The sequence below is a fragment of the Ambystoma mexicanum genome, chromosome 6q (genome assembly GCF_040938575.1).
Source record: "Ambystoma mexicanum isolate Mex_15411 chromosome 6q, UKY_AmexF1_1, whole genome shotgun sequence".
NCBI lineage: Eukaryota > Metazoa > Chordata > Amphibia > Caudata > Ambystomatidae > Ambystoma > Ambystoma mexicanum.
The window spans coordinates 1,264,385,404-1,264,405,844 of NC_090937.1; positions in this window are offsets into that span (position 1 = coordinate 1,264,385,404).

Consider the following 20,441-nt stretch of genomic DNA (forward strand, 5'->3'; position numbering starts at 1 on the left):
AGATCTTAGAATCCAAAATGTTCTTCACCTCGAATTCAGGCTCCCCATCTATCTGGATTGGTTCTGGTGGCTTTATTAATCTGGTTCCTGGTTGCACTGGTTTCAAAAGTGACACATGAAAAATGGAGTGAATCCGCATGTTAGCTGGTAGATCGAGCTTAACTGCCACTGGGTTAATTATAGCTTTGATCGAGTAAGGGCCCAAATACCTTGGATTAAAAGTTCGAGGTCCCTTGAGCAATAAGTGTTTGGTAGCCAACCATACTTGATCCCCTATTTAGTATGGAGGCGCCTCACTCCGAAGCAGATCCGCATTCTTTTTGTATTTCCCTTTCGCTTGTTGCAAATGTGCAGTTGCATCCTTGAAGGCTTGAGTTATCGTGGAATGCAAATGGTCCACTGCGGGCATTTCAAGGCTCAGAGGTGAGTCCAGGTCTGAAGTATGAGGGTGATGTCCATATAGGGTATAAAAGGGACTTTGTCCAGTTCCAGAGTGTACCGAGTTATTGTATGCATATTCGGCCACCCATAAAATATCCTTCCAATTACCCTCCGATTGGTGCAACATACATCGTAGGTATTGTTCAAGGGTCTGGTTCGTTCTCTCCGTCTGACCATCGGTCTGTGGGTGGTGGCTGGTTGAGAGTCTTACGTCGATTTGTGCCAGTTGACAACACTTCCTCCAAAAATGAGAAATAAACTGGCTTCCCCGGTCGGAGACTAGTATGGACGGGAATCCGTGCAAACGGATGATATTTTCGAGGAATTCCTTGGCTAGGACAGAAGCTGAAGGTAATCCTTTCAACGGAATAAAATGGGCCATCTTGGAAAATAAATCCACCACAACCAGAATAGTATTGTATCCATTACAAGGGGGCAGGTCCGTGATAAAATCTAGTGACAAGGTGTGCCAAGGTGCTGGTAGAATGTCTAAAGGCTGAAGAAGACCGGCGGGTTTTGTCTTTTGGCCTTTGTTTTGGGCGCAAACTCCACAGGACATCACGAAAGATTTAATATCCTTTCGCCAGGAAGGCCACCAGAATTGTCGTTTAATTTTTTCCTCAGTTTTGGCAATGCCAGGATGTCCTTCCATCAGGGTATCATGATGACGGGAAATAACCAGTTCTTGCAATTCCTTTTCTGGCAGAAATAAGCGTCCTTGGAAGTAAGGTAGGCCATCGTTGACCGAAAAGTAAGACCCCCTTTGGATCCAATCCTGCAAGGCTGTAGAGTCCAGGAGTTGTTTTACACGTGCTTGAATGTCTTCAAGGGTTTGTAAAGAGGTTATCCCCAAAATTCTTTGTTCGGGAATTATCGGCACAGGTTCTGAGTTTGTGTCTATTTCTCCCATTCCTATTCGAGATAGCGCGTCCGCTTTGCCATTCTTACAGCCGGGGCGGTAAGTGATTACAAAATCGAACTCAGCAAAGAACAAAGCCCATCGGAGCTGACGTGACGATTGAGCCTTGGCAGTTTTTAAATATTGTAAGTTTCGGTGATCAGTGATCACGGTGATGGTATGCCTGGCGCCAAGAAGATAATGCCGCCAAGCCTTAAAGGCGGACTTAATGGCTAATAATTCCTTGTCGGTGATTGCATAATTTACCTCAGGCGGCGAGAACTTTCTGGACCAAAATGCTACGGGGTGCAGTTGGTTGGTTTCAGGGTCTCTCTGAGACAGGACAGCTCCCATGGCTAAGCTGGACGCGTCGGTTTCGACTATATATGGGAGATCGGGACGCGGGTGCTTCAAAATAGGTGCGGACGTGAATTTAGCTTTCAATTCCTAAAAGGCCTTTTCGGCTTCCTCGGTCCATTCGAAGCGTTTATTTTTCCGCAAGAGTGCAGTGATGGGTTGTACCACACGTGAAAATTCCGGGATAAATCTGCGATAAAAATTGGCAAAACCAAGCATGCTTTGGACACCTTTCACCGAACTAGGTGATGGCCATTTGAGGATGGCATCCACTTTTCGTGAGTCCATTCGGACCCCTTTAGGTGTCAGGATGAATCCAAGAAACTCAACCTCGGTGGTATGGAAAACGCACTTTTCCAGCTTTGCAAACAGTTTGTGCTGGCGCAATTTCTCAAGGACGGCCCTGACATGCTTTCTGTGATCAGATTCCGAAGAGGAGTAGACAAGAATGTCATCGATATATACGACAACACAAACATCGATGAGTTCCCGAAGGACATCGTTCATGAAGAATTGGAAGGCAGCAGGCGCGTTGCACAACCCGAAAGGCATCACCTGGTATTCGAATAATCCATATTTTGTACGGAAGGCCGTTTTCCATTCATCGCCTTCTTTTACTCGCACCAGATGATAAGCCCCCCGGAGATCTAACTTGGTGTATACGCAAGCGTCCTTCACCTGGTCAAGGAGTTCAGGGATCAGAGGCAGAGGGTAACAGTTTTTAACAGTTATCTGGTTCAATGCGCGGTAGTCGATACAAGTTCTAAGGTCGCGTTCTTTTTTGGGCACGAAGAACAAAACCGAGGATGCCGGAGACTTTGACGGGCGAATGAAACCATTGGCTAGGTACTGATCTAAATATTGTCTCAAATGCAGATTCTCAGGTTCAGAAAGGGCATAAATCCTGCTACAAGGGGGTTGTGCACCGGGCACCAGATCGATTTGGCAATCGTACGATCTGTGGGGAGGTAACATGTTGGCCTGTTCCTTTTGGAAGACGTCCTGAAAGTCTTGGTATTCCGGAGGTAGTTGCATGGAGACAGAGGTTACAGACGCTAGACTAATCTTCAGATTTTCTGGGTAGCAGATTTGTGCACAATCCGGGAAGGTTATTCTCTTCGCTCGCCAATGAATTCGAGGATTATGTGTCTCTAACCAAGGGATTCCGAGAATAACCTGAAACTGTGGAGCCTTGATTACATCAAACACAACTGCCCCCAGATGGCCGTCCGGACCTATAAGTGTCACCTCAGCAGTGGAATGTGTTACCGGTCCTGAGGCAATTTCGGTTCCATCGACTGTGATGATGACATCTTTGCTGGTTTTAGGACGCAGAGGGAGGTTAATCCTAGAGACCAATTCACGATCCACATAATTTCCTATAGCCCCACTATCGATGTATGCCTTTATTGCATGCAACCGCTTAGGCTGTTCCGGATCTACGAGGACCATTGGCACAATGAAATGCGAGGTCTGAGAGTTAGTTTTCAAGCTCGGCAAGCGGCCCCTACGCTTGTCGGGTGTGGTCGTTTCCCGAAACAGAGTCTTCATGGTTTATATCAGCGGCTCCTACCACCTTCTTGGGGGGTTTTGCAATCTCGTAGAAAGTGTCCAGAGGACCCACAATAAAGACATAATTGCATCTGCTGTCTTCTTTCACGTTCTTTTTGAGTTAAAGGTCCTTTAACCCCTCCGATTTGCATAGGCTCAGAGACATCAGCACCCTTGGAGTTAGCGTCACCCTTGGGGTTAGCGTGGGTCTTGACCAACACCCGGGTCTCAAACTTGGACCGATCTGCTTTTCTGTTTTGAAGTCTGTGATCCAATTGGACCACTAAGTCTATATATTCTGTGCATTCTTGGGGCGGATTTACAACTTGGGCCAGGACATCTTTAAGTTCTCCGCGTAGACCTCGATAAAATAACGTGATTCTTTTATCCTCTGGCCACCCAGTTTCCACAATTAGTCTATTAAAGGTTGCAATGTAGGATAGGAGGTCCTGATTGCCCTGTCGCAGGGATAGGAGTTCGTCATCCAGAGCCTGCCCCTGAGAGTGTCGAGCAAATAACCTTTCCATGCTTGCTTGAAATCCTTGAAAATCACGGAGAATCGGGTCATCTTGAGTAACCAGTGGAACTGACCAATCGGCAGAACAGCCGCTGAGATATGACAATACAAAGGCTACCTTGGTCTGGTCATTAGGGGAGGCCCCAGGTCTGCATATGAAGTGCAAACGACACTGATTCATGAATACGGCGAATCGTTTGGGGTCCCCAGCAAAGCGTTCGGGTGGGGCCAGCGGCAAGTTTCCAGGTAGATTAATCTGCACAGGGTTACTGGGAACCACAGGAGCGGGGTTCCCCCCGGAACCGGGTAGAGGAGTGTGTCCAGCTTGACCTTGCAAAAACTGGCGAGCCAGGTCATCAGTTCTTTCCTTTGATACAATCACTTCCCTCCTGAGAGCATTAGTCTCTTGACGAGCGGCGTGTACTTTGGCCCGTATTTCCCCCAGTAGTTGGGCCAACTGATCAGTCTCAGAAGTTTCCATAGCGCCTGGGTGGGAATTTGTAGGAAGGCTTCGCGTTCTGTAACGCTCACCTGACTCCCACGGAGGCGCTGGTCTAGTCTGGGTTGCTGTGGCCTCTTCGTGATGCGCAGAACTCAGAACACCGACTGAACAGGACCCTTAAATCTTGCTTGTCTGGCCCGTAGGAATATCCTTCTGCAGATGAGAAAGGGGATTAACAGTCTGCAGAATAGTGCGCTTGCTCCCCCCTTTCTCTCTTCGTTCTTCTCTAAGTTCCTCCGAAATCCCCGGTTGAAGCTCACCTTATGGTTTGAAAGGATGAACTCTCCATCCTGCTTCTGGTGCAGGGGCGCGTGTTTGTCCAGTTACTTCACTGGTTTTCAGAATGGCGCTGGCAAAATCCACTTGACTTTTCCGAGCGGAATGCCGTAAGTATGAAGATTACAAAAGTTCAAGTGTTGAGCCTCCTTTTCTGTTGCCTTCCTAACCTGTGATCTGTCCTTTATTTCAGGTGCAGAATGAAGGCGATGCGTTGAGGGATTGACTTGCCGATGGTAAACTCAGGTGAGTTAGCGATGGGGGCGATCCCTCTTAATGTCTTTATATTCCTCCAGTAATGTCTTTTGTCCTTTCCCCATAGGGGCCGGGGTGCGGTACCTGCCAACGTAGCGGCGCCGACCCGAAATGAGGAAAGATCCACCAACAGAAGACCGGTAAGTGTTATGGCGGAAAATTAGGCTTTCCTCATATGTTCCTTCTGCTCACCTTTTGTCTCTTCTTCTCTCCCCTAGGCGCAGAGATGTGGCGACCGGTGCAGACAGTCGTGGTGGAGCCAGAAGAACTCCGGAGGACAGGCGAGTGAAGCGCAGCGCTGCAGCGAGCAACGCGGTGCTTTTAAATGAAAGTTTTTTCTCAGGAACGCTGGCGTGAAGGTTCCGGATGCAGGTAAGAAGTTTGATAAAATTCTTGGTTTTCACCTTTCTCTTCTCTTCTTTCCTTACAGGTTTTCCAGGATCGAGGCGGGCGTGGCTGGAGACCAGATGCAGGAGCAGACACGGTGAGCGTTCAGCTGCTTGGATGCAGAACAACGCAAAGCGTGAGCTACTGTCTGGGCGTGGCTTAAATAGCCCCCAAAGTAGTTCCAGGTAAGTATCCTTACCTGGCCACGCCCGAGTGGCAAAATGGTCCCAATGAAAAAATAGACCCTTTCAGGTCTCAGGGAGGCCTGAATCTTGCAGCATGGTCTGCATCAGGTAAGTGCACAAAACACCTTCCTTTATGAACCTGGCACCTATGGCGCCAGGACTGATGTCCAACATGAGCCTGGCGCCAAAGGCGCCAGGAGAGAGTCCAAAGAGCCCCTATAAGGGGCCGCTGGGCTTTTACCCGGGGGCATGATGCCTGCTCCCCGGGGTGCTGGGCCTGGCCTGGTGCTCCGGGGGTAGGCATCATGACAATATCTTACTTTGAAATAGTCTCTAGCCACCTTCTGTACCAGGACTTGCAATTCTTGAATAAAGTCTTTGGCTCTTCCCTTATCTTGCAGGATTATTTTCCCGGGGCTCTTTCGTGAAGTTTGTTTCATCCTTACATCCATATCGTTTTGCTGTGTATGACCTTGTGTGACACCTTTTTTGGGCTGGGTTCATCCCTCAGGACTGTTATTATGTCCTCTTTGACAACATGCCATCAAAAACACTGGAATTAAGGGATCTTCCTAGCAAGAAATGGAAGAATACTGCTTCTCTCCTGCTGGAGTCACCACTCTCCCTTGACAGCCATCTCCTGTCATGTGATCCACCCTCAGAATACCACCCCCACGATCAGGATTAAGTAGCAGTTATCTTCCCTTGGCAACATGGGACGAGACTTTAGGCTGGGGATCAGTGATGACTCTGCAGGATTCATCACAGTACATACCCTAATGTTAAACACACGAAACCGCATGGACCAATTTAAAATGGACGACGCTACCTTTTGTGTATAGGTTTCCTAGCAACCCACACCTCTGTTGATTGGTGGCTTACAGGCTTTTATTCAGCCCGCATCTGCCGGAAGGCGCTAGCTGGCACTCACGACAAGGCACATAACATAAGGCACGGAGACTGTCTGTGACTGTCTGTGGCCGCCGGGCCGCTACCGCCCAGTCTCTCTTCCGCTCCAAATCCACGCCACCCAACAGTGAGTACACACCCTCCAGATCTCCTCAAATGCGACTTTTTTCCCATTTGCTGTACTCCATGCTCATCTCCCAACGTACGCTCGCACATACGCATATAATGACCTAGCCTACTCTGGTCCGCTCGATAGCGTTATACTCCAGCAGTGCCTCTACCTTCAATGATTGTTCCTATTGTCTTATCACCACCAAAGACACTGCCAAATGCATATGTTATTGTTTTTACACCATGCCCAATGCTTGCGCTAACGGACTGGACTACTGCCTAGTATGAACTACGTTTGCTCCTGTTGAATGATCATTGCCTAGCACACCGGGCCAGTTGCATATGTTCTAGTTACTGCTTATCATGAACTACGTTTGCTGAATGATCATTGCCTAGCACACCGGGTCAATTGCATATGTTCTAGTTACTGCTTAGCATGAACTACGTTTGCTCCTGCTGAATGATCAACGCCTAGCACACCGGCCCAATTGCATATGTTCTAATTACTGCTTAGCATGAACTACGTTTGCTCCTGCAGAATGATCATCGCCTAGCACACCGGCCCAATTGCATATGTTCTAATTACTGCTTACCATGAACTACATTTGCTCCTGCTGAATGATCATCGCCTAGCACACTGGCCCAATTGCATATGTTCTAATTACTGCTTAGTATGAACTACGTTTGCTCCTGTTGATTAATCACTGCCTAGCACATCTGCCCATTGCATATGTTTATTACACCATGCCCAGTGCTTGCACACATTGATTGATTACTGCATAGCATGCCTGGTGTCTGCTCCAACTGATTGACCTTGCTTCCTACACGCACCATGCTGCTCAACCTCTTAAGCAAGCACGCCCGCAAGATACTCATCAGTCACACTACACCCAAAACCACGGCACTTGCCCTCTTACTCATTTTAACAACCTACCACCACACCACCACAATCACTAACTACCCCTACACACTCCCACCACTGCACCTCCCCACTCCTGCACCCCACCCTCACACTAAAATGCCCAGCCTCATATCCACACAACCACCTCCAGGCTCATACATAGCCACCTCATGCCCCATATCCACTAGAAGCACCAGGCATACAGCCATAACGCATTCTATGGAACTCACTAACCATCCCATGCCCACAGCTCTCCGTAATCTCCGCTTAGGCACCCGTTCCCTTCGCAGTCGCATCTAACATCTCACACACCGCACACACAAACTCACATTTACCACACACACTGCACCTAATACAGGCATCATCCATGACAGCATCAAGGCCAATATCTCACCTACTCCACACCTCAAATGTGCCCTCCTCAACATTCGCTCTCACCCTGCACACGCCCTAGAAATACACAACCACCTCGCTAACGACAACCTTGACCTATTGGCCATTACAGAAACTTGGCTATATGAAGCATCCAGCCCCCAAGTCGCTCTTGCACTCCCCCCTGATTATACCATCCTCAGACAAGACAGACTAGGTAGATCTGGAGGAGGAGTAGCCTTCATCTTCAAAGAAACCCTCTCCATCAGACCCATTAGTCAGTTTAGGGACAGCGATTCCGACATCTTATCTGTCAAGCTTGCTTTCTCCCCCAATAACACCACCAACATGCACATACTATACCGTCCACCTGGCCTCCCATCTGATTTCCAGGGACACCTCACCCACCTACTTAGCGATAACATCAAAGGTTCAACCAAGACCCTTCTTGTTGGAGACCTAAACTTTGGATTTAATGACCCCAAAGACAAAGCCGCCACCGCCCTCACTAAAGAGCTCTGTGATCTAGGCTTCACACAAAAAGTCTCAAGCCCTACACACATAAAAGGCTGCACCCTTGATTGGGTTGCAGACCACAACTGTCTTACCTCTATCACAGCCAACACAGTCTTGCCTTGGACAGACCACAACTATATCGAGTTTACCTTACCTATTTCTTCCACTCCGAAAATCATCACACCGTGCCCCACAGCCCAAGTAAGAATTTCCAAAAAACTCACACAGGAGAACCTACGACCTTACTCCAACATCCCAGCACTAGCCCCACCTTTCTCCAACGATCCAAACATCCCAGCGAACATCTACAAAGACACCGTCTCTACTGCCATCAACTCCATAGCTCCACTTGAACGCAAAGAAGAAAAAAAAATCACTTCACAAAAACTCTTGGTTCACTGAGGAACTACAGTCACTACGCACCCTTAAAAGGGAGGCTCTAAAAATCTGGCAAACCACCCCCAGCGACGACACTAAGAACTGCTTTAACCTCATCTCCCGCCAATACAATGATGCCATCACCAAAGCCAAAGCAAACTCCTTCAACGCCCGAATCTCTAACGCCAATTCACAATACAGGGAAATCTTCACCGTCTTTAATGAATTCATCTCCCCTCCCAACACCCCAGGTGAGATCATCAAAGACAGAGCTTGGTGTGATAATATCCAATCTGTCATGCTTAATAAAATTGAAATCCTTACAAAAAAAATTTAGGATCACTACAATGCCCTACCGCACAATGCAGGGAATACACCAGCCGACCCCACTCCCCAGACACCCAACAACTCCAAAACCCTATTTACCTTCAAAGACATCACTGAACCAGAAGTCATCAGCCTCCTCAAAAACCTTAAACTCTCCATGTGCAAAGCGGACATCTGTCCACCCAAGTTCATAAAGGACTGTGCAGACCTTCTTGCCCCGTTCCTGACAGCCTTCATTAATGCCTCCTTCAGAACCGGTACCTTCCCCGCTAGCCTTAAAGAAGCATGGGTTCGCCTCTTTCTGAAAAAGCCCACATTAGACCCAGCACAGCCTAACAACTATCGCCCCATAACTACTGTGCCATTCCTCCTCAAAATCCCGGACAAGGCAGCCCACTGTCAAATCCAACAATTCTTAGAGACACACTCTATTCTCGGGACCAGGCAATCAGGGTTCTGCAAAGGTCACGGCACAGAAACAGCTTTGGTGGACCTCAAAAATCAGATCACCCAAATCATGGACAAAGGCAGGCCAGCACTACTACTACTCCTCGAACTGTCAGCAGCTTTTGATTTGGTTGACCATAAAACACTCACCTCACATCTTACCCAGTCAGCCAACTTCTCCAATGAAGTAGTGCTTTGGATCACCTCCTTCCTGAAGGTAGGGCAATGAAAGTATTTTCCAACATAGCGAACGCTGGCCCAGCCACCATCCACTGCGGAGTCCCACAAGGCTCCTGCACTGCAACCTCACTATACGTGTTTACGAAGCCCCTCTTCGATAAACTGGACGCCTTAGGTATCATGTACACAAACTATGCCGACGATACTCAGGTACTTGTACCTCTCACCGGCTCTTACAACAGGGATTCCCAAGTTCTTCACTCTATATACACTACCATCCAAGCATGGATGGCAGCCAATGGCCTCTGCCTCCACGGGGAGAAGATAGAAATCATCATACTCGCCCAAAAAAACACACTGGCCAAACTAGACAAACTCTACTCCAACTTCACTATAGATAACACAGCCATCTCTGTCTCTTCAGCTGTGTTTACATAGACTCCACTCTATCTATGACCAGACAGGTCAGCGCCAATTCCTCCGCCTCAGCACGCACTACCAAATTGATCAATGCAGTCAAACCATGTTTATCTAAGCCGAACTGTTTATCTATAGCCAGAGCCACCATTGGCGCAAAACTATACTACTGCAACGCCCTCCTAGCAGGTACACCTACTAAAATAAAAACCTTAACCGACTTTAAGTCACGCCAAACAAGGCCCTTAGAACTGCCTTAAGCCTACCCATAAGGGATCACATTTCCCATGCCAGAAAGGAAGCTCACTGGCTCCCAGTTCAAGAGCGCATCACTTTTAAAATCCTCACACTCACCCACAAATGTCTTAACCTCACAGCACCCTCATACCTGGCAGAAACCATAACCAAATCCACATCAACACGACCCACTAGGTCAAACTACGCCAACCTACTTCACCTCTGACGCATAAACAGAGCCAAAGCCGGAGGGCTGGGCTTCCCATACATAGCTGCCAAGCTATGAAACACCCTGCCGCAGAGATCAGAGTGGAAAACTCTCTCCTTGCCTTCCGCAAAAAAATAAAAACAACCCTGTTTATCTAACCCTCCTTATGTTTTCCCCACCAGTATAAAACACTCTATGCTAAATAGTATTTATGTAACTTAAAGACTAGCAAAGTCAATTTAACTTTACATTCACTGGGAGACAGTAGTCAGTCCCAGAGAAGGTATTTAAACCTTGGGAAGTCTGAAAGATATCTCTGTGCCACTGCATTGAGGGTGCTGTGTGACACACAAGAAAAAGATGATGCCTATGGAGTTGTCTAAAACTCCATATCCAAAGAGCACAAAAGTAAAACACACATCAAAATACTAGAAATCCAGCAAAGTTGCTGGGGGTCTCAAAAGGTAAGGGAAATTAGCACATTTATGAGAATTCTCCCTAACAATGACGTACGTAAAAACAAGAGAAACTGTGGATGGAAGGAAAACTCCTACGCCGGGAGGAGAGTGACTTCTACACAGAGGCGAGCCTCTGTAAAGAAGATGTCCTGGAGGGGCAGAGCCATGCAAGACCGTGGAACCACTGATGGCATCTAGGGCGAGCAAACCCGCTAGCTGGATGCTGGAAGGCTGGCGTGCTTAGCGACCAGGTAGCCGAGGTTGGGAACGAGGTGGAGACAGAAGAGTAACAGTCTCATTTGGTGGTGTGACCATAAGCGAGCCGTGGTGGGCCTGGGGCCTGGTAATCGATGTCGAGACCAGACTGCAGAGGGGAGCCCAGATCCCAGAGCTCTGCACGAGAAGTGCAATTACCACTGAGATGCGCAACAGCTGGGAAGCGAAGACATCATTAAGAGGTATGAACTTTGACTGTCAAGGCTGGGGAAGCCAAGTAGGTTATGGGAGCCTAAGAAACCCGAGCATAGAGAAAGTGAGCCTGTCAAAAGGCCATAGGGCTTCAGAGATCCCCGGGAAATTAAGAGTCTGTAAAGGCTGGGCAAGCCGACCAGGTTACAGGAGCCTGATAAATCCGAGCATAGAGGAGGCAAGCTTGTCAAAGGACCATAGGGCTCTGAGAAACCACGTAGCTGCCAAGGTTGGGGACACCAGCAAGGTTACGGGAGTCTGACGAACCCAAGGGGGCAGATGCCCTATGCAAGCCATGCTGAAACGTAGCAAATAGAGCACCAGGGGACTGTGAAGAGTCCAAGAAACATGAAACTTAACGTAGAGAGAGAGAACCAGGAGGGTTTCAAGCACCTAGTCGAGGCTGGGGTACTTATATGAGGAAATCCCTGATTTTCCTGAGGAAGAGGAAACCATACGAAACCCATAGACTTTTGACAACAGAACCTGCAGAGAGGTTATGAACTGTTTCCTGAGATGCTGATGAACTTTGTACATAAGCAAACGAGATGCCAGTGGTTGGGCCAGTCAGAAGCCAAAGAGAGAGGCCATTGCTCCAGGCTCCTCCTTTTTGTTGTTTTCTTAAAGTGGTAGGGCCAGTAAGCGGAATAGGATTTGCACCAAGGACTGTTTTTCTTTTGACGAGCACCATTAGTTTTAGTTTCAAGGAACTTTCCTCGTAGAGATAGGGCAAGATAGGCGTTTTTCTTTTAATTTTAATAAACACCCCTGAACATGTCAGTCATTAGTCTCAGTACTTCTTCTGGTTCGCCACATTTTGTAAGCTGTTAGTCACTTTCTATATCAAGTGCACTGTGCTGCAGTTTGTTTTGGCTGATATCAGGCCAGGTGCATAATGTTGCACATTTTGCCACAAATGTACCTAATAATACACCCTACGCACTACTCAAACTTTTTATTGTGAAACGTTGAGAACTGCAGCTTGTGAATGTGGGCCAATTTCTTCTTCATACCCAGTTGTACTTTGTACCCCACTCTGACCTGGAGTATAGCCCCCAGAAAAACGGTCTACCTGTAAACCTTTGCATGGCCTTACGTGAATAATGGACCACTGGGCTGAAGTACTGTCCTAATCACTTTAATCCCTACAAAGCACGGAGAACCCTGAGATCGCCATCTGGCAAAATGGTTCTACTTCTGCGATCTTTGTCAGTAAGATCAAGCAAGACGAGGCTCTCTGTCAGGTGTCCACGCTTCTGGAATGGGCCACGCCCATGACGTTGAGATTGCAAGATGAATTTCTCAAATTCAGGAAAGCACTCTTGCCATTTTTTCCCTAACAGGCCTTTCCCTGCCTGTTATGACACTACTAGAAGTACTGCCCTTAACTAAGCCTTGAACTGCACATATGCTCTGTATAAAATCCTTTATTTTGATGTATGCTTTATACCACTTGTTTTCTTTGTATCCTCTTATGCTTTGTCTGTTGTGCTCTCAATTTTTCACAGTATTTGTTCCCAGGAAAACAGTCCCTTCTGTTCTCACCTAGCCTTTGCGTTCCCATTGTTCCCCCTTCATCTTATGTGCTTACTGTTTCTAGCACATTACAACTAAAGGATAAATAAAGAATGTTACCGCTGCCCTTTTAGAACTGATCAGAGGACTTTTCCTAATGAGATCCTGCTAAGAAAGGGTTGACACCATATTAGTCAGTTTTAAAATCACACAAAATCCCCCTCTTATTGGACTATCTAAAATAATATGCTGAGATGGTACAAGGCAATAGCTTCAAAAAAGTCCCCTAGACTTCTTCATTAGATGATTGTTGCAGAGAGAATGACAATCAGATCCTAAAACAGCGTGTCATTGCATTGTTACTACTGGCAAAGTAACCTGATGTTCCTTGGAAGGAAACTGTGGCCCTGTGAATTTGGCCCACCACAAACTGTAATCTGGTGTGGTGGCCATAACATTTGCACCTTTCTCCAGGGCTTCGTACAGTGTATGGCCTCTGTGGTTAAACAGACTAGCATATTGACTAAGGAACTAGTCCCAACGCCAGTGAGTTTGTACCTTCGCAGTGGCATAGGTGGTTCTACAGTTCAAGGCGAGTTTTGTGGTGATTGAGAGGGAAAGAGCATTGTCAAGTCAGTTCCCTCTGCTGGACCTCATACTTTAGCAAGGAGGTTTGAAGGGGCCTGATTATGCTCTACTGTCAGTACGGTTGTATTTGTTCGAGGAAACAGTATGTGAATGCAATGTAGAGCTCACATTGCTGGCATCAAAAACCGTATTGGCCATGCTTGTGTGCAATGCCCGCTTGAACTGCCCTTAATCATAATTAACAGACCCATTCATTCGGATTGCAGGAAAATAACATACTTTAATGCCCCAAAATGCATAGAATAACACTCAAATACAGACAATTTTGTCATTGTCGGGAAAATGCCACTGGCTCACAGCCTGTTCTTATGTGACATCAGGCACACGTTTCATAAAAAGTGAACCTCGGCACAAGGAAATCGGGGGCTTGCACTATTGAAATGTCCCCATTATTGGTGTTGGGAAAGAATCCCACGTATGGAACTCACCCAGGGACAAGCAGGCGGGGGAGTGGGATCATAGTATCCCGCTGGATGGACACCACCTGAGCTCTTTGGGCCCCGACGAATGGAGTGCCAGAATGTGGATCTACTGTATCATTCCATGTCAAAACTAAGAAACCCCACAATTTCACATACATACAACGTGAGGAGTAACAAGTAATATATACATTCAGCAATAATAACAATAATGATTAGGTCAAGAAGAGACGCACACAGAAAAGTCCCTGTAAGAGACTTTGGGCCTCATTACGAGGCTTGCTCTCCTGTAATGAAGGGGGACGGTACGGGACCAGCCCCCTTCATTACGGGAGCGCGTATTACGAGGTTCCCTTTGCGGAACCCGGATCAGACGTCTGGTAAAACCAGACGTCATTTCCGGGTCCCGCGAGGGGAAGAGGGAGGTAACAACGGGACACCTGTAATGTGCCCGTTGTTACCTCCCTCCCCATTCCCATTGAACCCTATGGGGGTTCAAATGGGAATGGGGAATGGTTTCTGCAAGGAGGATTTACCGGGTCCTCCTATGTCGGAATCACCCCGTAAGTCCCCACGGCAGGAACACGGTAATGGAGCCCGGCTCGGAGGCAGCCATGGAGCTAGTAGCTCCATGGCTGCCTCCAAACTCGTAGTGAGTCCCTTTATGTCGGGGAACACAGAGAATAAATGTAATAATAAACTGTTCAAATTGACACCCTCAATTCTTTTATAAGCAAGTACAGGTTATGGAGGGGGAGTTGGTCCCAAGACACTGGAGATGTTGGCAAGAGCAAGCAGTGAGTGAATTACCGAATACATGAACATGAAACAGCTTTAAAGCTGTAGAATGCGATAGCAGAAAAAAGGTGAAGCAAAATAATAAATGGTTCAAAATGGGGAAGCATTGGCTTGAGTAATCGGTCAGGGAAATGTTAGTGTGAGGAAATTACTTCTGCCTTGCAGGAGCACAAGGGTGAGTAGTGGCTAAACCGCTTCTTCACCCCACACACTTCTACAAACCAACAGTGATCCCAATCATAAAAGTAAAACAGGCATAGCCGAGCTACAACTCATTCACCTTTTGTGGAAATGTGGGTCGAGGAAGGCTTTACCCTCAGGGGGGGCTACACAGTTCCAAAATGAAAGAATGTCCAACCAAGTTTTTATAAAAATATATACTTTTATTACACAAATCTTATGTACTACACTCAACTATCAAAAACACTGTAAAAACCCACCCATTTAAAGGAAGACAGAGAAATGCAGAATGTAATGATGCAAGCATATATGTTTCTCACCCCTGAGGGTTACATGTATGCAAACGGTGTTGGGCCAGACTAGATCAATTGAACTCACTGACCGCTCGGTTTGTGATAAAGAGATGGAAAACTGGGCCTGGCTAGCGGGAGCATTAGTCAACGGGCCAAAGAGTTATTAACTAGACCATTTGAGTCATAATAGGTGCCTCAAGATAGGCTCCAGGAACACACTGCAGTCATAAGCAACTCCTGCAGCAGGAGGGTAATCTCTTGGGAAACTTGGATGTGTTCTTGTTACAAGAAACTCGTCGCATTACTCCACCAGTCATGGATGGATATTCGATCATTTTGTCTCGAGCATGTAAAGGTTTGAAGGAGCGTCCAACTTCTGGGTTGTTAACAGCTATCTGCAATGGTTGTGGATTCACTCTTCAGGAATAGACGACCCCCAATTATTTTTTGCAAGCCACTAGATTAGTGTGGGGTAAGAGCTGTTTTAAGGATCTGGGGGTTTTTGCTCTAATCAATATCTATTGCAATCCGGCCAGCACCAATACAGATACACTTTTAGATGTGGTCGCTGATTTGTTGGATGCATGCTTTTTTTATCCACATATTACAGCTATTATGATTGCTGCAGATTTAAATATCTTGTGCTCAAACAAATAGCTTACTCTGATGAAGAAAAGAGGTCTGCACATGGTTGATCGCTATGTCAGGGGTGATATTCCTCCGCTTCTCACATGGAGACGAGGTATTCAATCTGCAATAATTGATTCTTTTTTTGTCCCTGGCAAGGTGTTTCCGCTTAGAGAGGAACTCCAAGTTATTCCTTCATTAGGAGTAATCATGGGTTGTTGCAAACTACTTGGGAAATCCCAGTATCTTTGCAGCAAGTCAAATTTGACAATCCTCTCATTGCTATTAATTCTGGCAGAAATGTGCTTCCTATGGAAGGAAAATTCCCTGGTTGATGTAAATGACCATCATCTTGAAGCTTTCACCTCTTATAGGATGTATGATGTATGATATGGCATTTATAACGCACCTATACACAAGTGCGCGAGCCATGACATTTGTTAGCATGCATTTACTAGATGACCTTTCTTTGCCCATAAACACGCTTCGGACTTATCTGTCCAAAACCAAAAAAAGAAAGTTAAGAGCTGATATTAGGAATATTTCTACTTTGGATATAGCTGTAATGATGAAAATCAGGCAAACAAAGCAGAAGTTCAAAAATTGGCTTCGGGGCTACAGAAGTACATTGGCAGAAAATGGCACTGAGCAGATGTTGGCAGCCTTATCATCCAGGAACTCTGCATAGATCTGGCACCTCTTAAAGACCGATTGCTGGCAGCAGTCTGCATTGCAGAGTAATCCAGTGGACCTCAACAGCTTGCATTGGAACGTTATCGAGGAGATTCCTTAGAAAAGAGTTCTCTCTTTACCGCAAAGAGTTCCCATCCAGATGGTGCTCTATGAGTTGGTATTGCTCCCTCTCTCCATCATGGTAGCATGGAAGTCCTTTTTGACGAAATGTTTATTGGCACAATCCAATTTTGTATTTCTGCTCCTTAAGGGGATGTTATGTACAGAGTCTGACCAAGTTCTGACCCAGTGGGAAGGGGAGTGTTTGAAACTAATGGCTTTCGTGGACATCACTGTGGATAGGCTGTTTGAAAACCCTGATAAAGCCAAGGAGAAAAGTTGCCTATACGATTGGCTCGACTCGCAACACCAATGCAGCAAATACAAGGTTTTTGAACATTTTAAAAATGAGACAGAGACTTTCAACACTGTGCCAAGGTACTTGGGTGAGTTCCCTACCCTTTTCATCGAAACTTATTTCTTAGAGTGCATCTAAATGTATTGGCTACTAAAGAGGTGGAGGGAACGTGACAAAAATGGACCAAGGAGATAAGTTGTTGTCTATTTTGCAAGCTTGTCTCTAAAACCCAAACTCTGAGAAATGTATTGTTGTTTTGTCCTTGCTTGGCTAATAAAAGAGCACTTTTTTGGGGTAAATATTTCAGTCAGTACAGGATGTTAGCAGAGGAGGTTGTGTGACCTATTTTGTTTAGTAGTCAGCATGTAACTTAACTTTGGCTATTGTCAAGTTTTTTCACCACACGGGCCTACAAGCTAGATGAATTTTACATTTGACTTTAGGACATACCTCCCACAATGTTTCTATTCAATGCTGCATTTTACACATTTTCTTTTTTAAATATGTTTATTTTTGAACAAGGCAGGAAAACATTACATTCACTTGATGTCTACATTTAGAATGCATTATTATACGAGAGTGTTACTTCCCCCACCCTCCCTATGTTCGTCCCGTATTCAGATCCCCTTCTTCTTTTTCCTGTTCCTGTGAGGCGGGCCAGCTCTCTAGGACCCTCTTGGCCAGCTGGGGTTTGTATGTTAATGCTGGGAAGTCTCAATCGAATTCAAGGACCTGGTTCTAAATGTTCTGGAAGCGGTGGAGGAGACCCGCTCTAGCCGCAGTCACCTTCTGCGCGTTGAGCACATCCCATAGCTTCAACCAGCAGAGGGGCAGGAGAGGGCCCTCCACCGATTTCCATGTGTGGGCCACCACTATTCTACCCGCCAACAGACATTGGGACAACAGTTTAGTTTTAGGACCTGTGCGTGGATATGTCCCTAGAACCGGGGCACCCAGGAGAATAGGTTCGGGCTCTAGTGGGAGTGTAATGTGTGTGATTTCTGCAATGACCGCCAGTCATTCCTTCCAGAAACTCTGGGCGTTGGAACAAGTCCACCACATGTGGAAAAAGGATCCTACTTGGCCGCATCGTCTCCAGCAAGCTGGGTCCACCGAGTGATTCATGTGGTGCAGTCTTAGAGGAGGGAAGTACCAGCGCAGTAGGATTTTGTAGGCGCATTCCCTATTCGTGACGCCGGCGGATGCCGATTGGGTGCGGGTCCACATGTCCACCCAGGATTGGTCCTCTATGGGGTGTCCTAGGTCTGCCTCCCATTGTGCTATGGACCGGGATTTGGAGGTGAGAAAGTCTTTTTGGAGAAGCTTATATAGTACTGAAATCTTACCTCGGAGTGGTAGGTCATTGAGAGTTAGTTCTATGGGTGTGGGAGGGGGCGGGTTGCTGCTTGGAGTGTCTGTGGGTGGGAGCACCAGTGGCGCAATTGGAGGTAAGTAAACCTGTCCGATTGTTGAAGGTGGAAGGTTTCTTTACATTGTTCGCAAGAAAGTGGTTGTCCTCCCTCGAAGAGTTGCCCCACAGTCTCCAATCCGCCGGCAATCCAGTTTTTGAAATTTTGGGGAGCTGTTCCAGGTGAAAAGGCAGGGTTCAAAAAGACCGGGGATGAGGGGTTGATTGCCCTTGGGATCTTCTTTTGCTTCCGCGTTTTGTCCCATATGGCGACAGTATGCCTGGTAGTTAGTAGTAGATCCTGCCATGGCCGCCTCGTCGCCAGTGGAATGTGGGGGAGAAAGCGTAGGGGAAGAGCTAAGCGCGATAGTTCCATATCCACCCATCTGGGGCGATTAGTGATTGTTTGCCACGCTTGAGTGCACGCTAGTTTGGCTGCTATCTGGTATTTCTGGAGGTCTGGGACCCCCAGGCCGCCAAGCTTTGCATTCCCCATCATTGAGTCTCTTGGGATTCTGGCTTTTTCCCCCTCCAGATGAATTGCAGCATTTTCCTCTGTAGGTTCTGAAGTACTGGGGTCGAGATCATCACTGGGAGGGCAGAGGATGTGTACAGGAATCTTGGAAGTAGGTTCATTTTACATGCTGTGATCCTGCCCATCAGGGAAATCTCCTGGGACGCCCAGCGTTTCAGGTCGGTTTCCAATTCTTGGAAGAGCTGAGGGACGTTCATGCGATAGACATCTGTCCGTTTAGCTGGGATCCGGACCCCCAGGTAATTGATGGCCTTCGTTTTCCATTGGATCGGGCACATTGGGATTAGGTCTTCTCGCTCTCTTGATGAGATCCCTATTCCCAGCGTTGCTGATTTATTGAAGTTAATGGTGAAACCTGTGACCCTTTCATAGTTGTTTAGTTCCGCCAAAGCGTGTGCCAAGGAGCTGCGGGGGTCGGTGATGGTTAGAAGGACATCGTCCGCGTAGAGGGCCTGTTTATGGTGCGAGGGGCCTACTTGGAGCCCCTTAATTAGGTGGTTCAGCCTGATCCGTTGGGCGAAGGGCTGCATGATCAAGGCGAATAAGAGTGGGGACAGCAGGCATCCCTGTCTCGTCCGCAGGTCAGAGTAATGGGGGTCCAGAGATTGCCATTAATTCTAAGTAGGGTTTTGGGCGCTTTGTAATTTGCTAGAATCCAAATGTCTCTAGGGTAAGCTTCATAAATGTCCAATCCACCTTGTCAAACACCTTGGTTGTGTCCAGTGCCATGAGCGCCATCCCTCGTGCATCACGTGGGGCTAGGTCCACCAGGTTCAGAGCTCTGAGAATGTTGTCAGCCGTAGATCTGTTCTTCAAAAAGCCACATTGATCAGGCTGGATTATATCTGGAAGAATGTGAGCCAGGCGAGTTGCCAGAATGTTAGAGTAGATATTGGCATCAATGTTGAGGAGAGCGATGAGTCTGTATGAGGCTGGGCATCTCGGATCCCCTCCAGGTTTGGGAAGAAGGATAGTGATTGATTCTTGCATTGAGGGGGTTATAACGCTGGTCTCTCTAAAGGAGTTAAACAGTTGTGCCAGTGGGGCAAGTAGCTGGCGCTTGAAAACCCTGTAGAACCTAGTTGTGTAGCCATCTGGGCCTGGCGCACGAGATTTAAACGATGTTATGGCTTCATCTATCTCCTCAGTAGAGATTGGTGCGTCCAGGAGGTCTTGAGTGGAGTCCGGGATTCGCGGGAGTGCTGCTTTGCATAGATTTCCCTTTGTTTGCTCACATCCCATGGCGGGGCAGTCATTATCTGTTCCAGATGCTCCGCTGCCAGGCGTTGTTTGTCTTGCTCTGCGTATTGGGTGCGAACTTGCAAGTCCCGGAGTCCAATGATCGTGTTGTTTCATTTTGCTTTGGCTAGTTTGACTAACAATAATTTGTTTGCTTTATTATTTTTGGCGTAATAAAATTGTTTGGCCTTTGCCATTTGATGTGCTGTGTGTTCGACGTAGTGAGCCTCGATCTTTTTCTGTGCCGTGCGAATGGCACGTTGGGTTCTCGGGGACCATCCTTTTTCTTTATGAGTTTGCTCTGCTTTCCGGAGGTCGTCTTCGAGGGCTAGGCGGGTTTGACGTCTGGCTTTATGGAAGGCTACTCCCTGTGCTATTAATTCCCCCCTCA